This window comes from Rattus norvegicus, chromosome 15, assembly GCF_021556685.1.
Source record: "Rattus norvegicus strain SHRSP/BbbUtx chromosome 15, alternate assembly SHRSP_T2T, whole genome shotgun sequence".
Classification (NCBI taxonomy): domain Eukaryota; kingdom Metazoa; phylum Chordata; class Mammalia; order Rodentia; family Muridae; genus Rattus; species Rattus norvegicus.
Genome location: NC_141548.1, coordinates 55,598,991 through 55,603,378, shown reverse-complemented (window position 1 = coordinate 55,603,378; position 4,388 = coordinate 55,598,991). Strand labels below are relative to the sequence as shown.

General features: G+C 40.2%; 1 pseudogene; it reads right to left on the bottom strand.

Moving 5' to 3' along the window:
- Positions 1-3,124: 3,124 nt before the first annotated feature.
- Rpl13a-ps7 (ribosomal protein L13A, pseudogene 7) lies at positions 3,125-3,714 on the bottom strand (annotated as a pseudogene).
- Positions 3,715-4,388: the final 674 nt, after the last annotated feature.

Below are 4,388 nucleotides of genomic sequence, written 5' to 3'. Positions count from 1 at the left end.
ACCTTCTTCTCAGGCCTACATTTTAGAGACATTGTCCTTGGCACCTGTGACCAACTTTTACACAGGAAGCCTGGGCATTCTTTCTGTCCCTGTCCTAAGCTGGGTCTCCCCCTTTCTTTTTCTCCTGGGCCTTTTGTTGTTGTCTTCCTGGTTTTTTGTGTGGTGAAGGACTTGTTTCATTGAGCACATTTTCTGAGAATGGCTGCATGGAAAAGCTTTCCAGACATCTTGTATTTCAATGGTTTTTGTTTGTAATTATCCTGCAGGATTTTGAGGCCATTGTTCAATAGCCTTTTAGATTCTAGACTTGTTTTTGAGAACTTTGAAGTTTCTTTTTCTTGTTGTTTTTGGTCTGACCTATTTTTCCTCCTACATGAATGGTATTTTCCTCAGCTTCATTTCAGAAATGATTGTATCTGATGTGACCTTGTGTGAGTCTTGTTCACTTCAGCATTTGACAAAACTTTGGTCTGGAACACATTACATCAGCTTTGCCAAGATCTCAAGTCACTCTGTTGTAGCATTATAATGGTTTCTAGCTCAGTTTGAGATTCCTTTCGTTAGTTGAGTGACATTGTCCTTTAAAAATTAGTTTTACCCCCCTACTAGTTTGTCTTTTTATTTTTTCTAAATCTTTCCTTTTTTAACGTTCCTTATTCCAAGTCTTTGCTTTTAGTTACCAAGATCTGCTAGTTTTCAAAGAGTCAATGAAGCAAAACAGTACCACAGTAGTTTTGCGATGGTTGTTTCTTTATAACTCTTCTTCTGAGCACAGAGTTTTCCAGAGATGACCTCACATGTGGTATCACAACAGAGAGAGTACAGACGCTGACACAGAGACCAGCTTGCTTTTATTAAGCCTGATGCTACAGAGATCTGGAAAAACAATGTAAAACAAAGGCACAGCAGCACATTTTATTTTTTTTTGTTTTGAGTTTGTGATTTCTTCATAGTAATGCATTATTTGTGTTATATATTAAATATTTTGTTTAATATACTGACTATTCTGCAAATACTTACTTAGCAGGTTTTTTAAAGCTCTCCTATGAAGAAACCAATAGGCATAAACACAGTAAAAAAAGCTTTTCAGGATTTTCAATATTTTTAAAATATGTTAAGGGCTCCTATACCAGAAGGTATAAAAATTACAACCATAAATATTCCTTATTAGACCATTATAGTCTTGTTACTCAGATACAATACTTTTATTTCTCTTGGGATATTACTTTAAGTTGTGCATGTGTGTTCTCTTTGTGTGTATTTACACATGTGCACTTTGCAAGTGTAAGTTGCGTGTGCATGTCTGTGTGTTTGTGGGGACAAGAGGTTTATATTGGCATCTTCCTCTATTACCTCCACCTTACTTTTGGGGACAAAGCCACCAACTGAACCTACAGCTCATCAATTGTTTGAGAATATCTGGCCAGCGAGCTCTGGGAATCCCTTTGTACTTGCCTTCCCAGCAGTAGAATAGAGGGATTCAAAGCATCATTTCTGACTTTTTCTAGGGACCTGAACACTACCCCTTGGGCTCTGTGACAGTTATTGTGCCGACTGAACCATCTCTCTAGCCCCTAGGATATTTCTTTTGAAACTTCTTCTTTTTCTCAGGTGGTCTCTTTCTGCCTTCCTCCCTCCTTATCTCCCACCATGTCCTAGAGGCTTTCCAGAGATGACTAGTGGCTCCCCTCTGCTCGTATAAGAATTGGAGCTGGAAACACAGAATCAGAGTTCAGAGCATCAGCCTACTTTTTTGCTGGCGATCTGGCTATTAAAGCACCAAGTGTGGAATTGGTGTCTTTGGATCGTTTCTATTACGTAGATCTCGTTTCCTAGAGAGTTTTCAGCTTCTTTTGGAGAATAATGAGGCTGAACTTGGAATCTGTTCTAGATTGATTTTGTTGCTGTAACAAATACAGTGGGCAAAAAGCAACAAGGAAAGGAGAAGGATTTGTTGGATTAAGACTAGGAGCTCAATCAGGAACTGAACCAGAAACCATGGAGGGATGCTGCTTGTTACCTCCCCCACAACTGGCTTATGTTTGACTACCTTTCTTAGACAACGCAGATTCATTTACTTATGTATGTGCAACCCATAGTGGATGAGGCCCTTTTAAATCAATTAGCAATCAAGGAAATATTTTACAGATATGCTCACAGGCCAAGGTGATAAAGGCTGTCTTTCAGTTGAAGTCCTTCTTCCCAGGTGACTCTAGTTCTTATTAAGTTGATAAACACTCACAGTAGAGCAGCCAATCATCAGAACTACCAGGAGGTTCTCAGGTTTGTAGTGAGGTAGCTGCACTTCTACACCTTCTCTATGGGGAATCAACCTCCAGCATGATGTGAGTCTGTGATATAAGGCAGTGTTCTTCATGTGCCTTTAAATAAAGCTCCTCTCCATCACCCCTCACCCACACAGGTCTTCCCTAGCTATGGTTCCTTGACTTTGAACATCTGTGACATTCAGGTTGTTCTCCATTTTACCCATGGCTAAATGAGAGTTTTGTTCTTTCTTCTTTGACGTACAAGTTGTCACTTGCTCAAAGGCCCCCAGTTTCCAAAACCCTGTTACATTTGGCTTCTTTCTCTTTTCTGTGAGTTTATGGTTATAGAAACATCAATATAAATATCTCTTCTAATCTTTGCTAATCTATAGCAGAATTGCTTGAGCGTGTTGAACATTCCATCATTATACAGAACCGGGTCCAATCTTTATACGGCCCAGGCATGTGGCCAGTGTTTATTTTTGTGTTTCTTTCTGAAGAGTCCGAGATGATGTCAATTTCTGTTGCCAAAGTCGTCTCTAAGTTCTCTACTCAGTTCATTTTTAGAAAAGGACAGATAGGCTGGAAAATCTATTATTAAAAATCATCCCTAAGATTTTCCTTCTCCTCCTCCTCCTCCTCTTCCTGTCACTCCTCCTCCTCCCCCTCCTCCTCCTTCTCCTCCTCCTCCTCCTCCCTCTCCTTTTTCTTCCTGTATCAAGGCATTAGATAAATACACTTGGTTTCACTGAAGTTGTAACAATGAAATTGCTATTTTTTTATGAGCAGTTTCACAATGACAAATGTTTTATCTTTTTCAATGTTTTTATCAGATGAGCATCAACTGTGTTTAGAATTTCATTTCATGTAGGAAATGACACAAAATGCAGATATGCTGAATGTTCTGCAGGAATGGTCTTCCTGAAGACCTCTGCGAACTTGTTGATTTTCTCCTCCATGTTTTCTGCCGGTTTCATAGCCTCAAGAGCTGCTTCTTCTTCTGATAGTGGATCTTGGCTGTTCCCTTCCATTTCTCATCCAGAGTGGCTATCACTGCTTGGTACTTCCACTTGACCTCTTCAGCCAGATGCCCCAGGTAAGCAAACTTGTTATAGGGTGGAGGGACCCTATCCATCACCTTGAGACCTTTCAGGGCAACCTGGCCTATCTTGTTCTTGGAGGATAGCATGCCTTGAATACTGAGCCAAAAAATTCAGCTTGGGGGTCGCAAGTGGTAAGGGCCTCGAGAGGGGTTGATGTCCATCTGCTTTTAGAGAAAGGGCAGATACTTTAACTTGTTTCTGTAGAGATTTCCAGAAATGTTGATGCCCTCAGAGTGTATAACCACCACCTTCCAGCCCAGCAGTACTTGTTTGTCCACAGTGGCCACCAGGCAGCCCAGAAGATGGCCTTGGCCATCCAGCAACAGAACCTGCCCCTCTGCCATCTTGAGCAATGGTTTGGGAAAGGCTAGAGGGATTTTTTTGCATGCAAATTCATTAATATTTATTGAACTCTGCAAGTGTTGACTTCTAGTCTTATCTCAGTAGTGGCTAGGGAGACTGCATCACCTTTGAAGACCATTTAAAGCACAGCTGATACTGGAAACATTTTTAGAAAGATGACTAACTGGAATCTACCAATAGCGAAACATATCAGCACACCTTGGTTTGGTCTTTAAAAAGATTTCCATTTTCCATTTGTTCAAGTGGACCACGGAGTGACAGTTCCATCACCCAAGGGTCTTGTAGCAGAGCACCTTCACTCTAGGGATACATTTATAGGTGGTTTCACTCTTCCATATGTATTTTTCTGCTTTCTGCAGTCAAGACAAAAGTGTTCCAATATGTGTCTCAGAGAATTCAAGCTGGAAGTAAGAAGGAAGAAGTTGAAACGAATGGTTCTTTGACTATTTAGTGGAAATTATAGGGAGGGCTTTATTTGGATAAACTTATTTTTCTGGAAATTTCATTGTTAACAAAGTTAATAGGGATGTTGCTTTGTTGAATATGATTTGTGCTTGGGGTACCCTAGTATTAACAGGAGTACTGGCTGATTAGGAACTAGAAAATGACTCAAATGTCAGCTTGCTGGACAAAGGATTAATTACATTATAAGTTG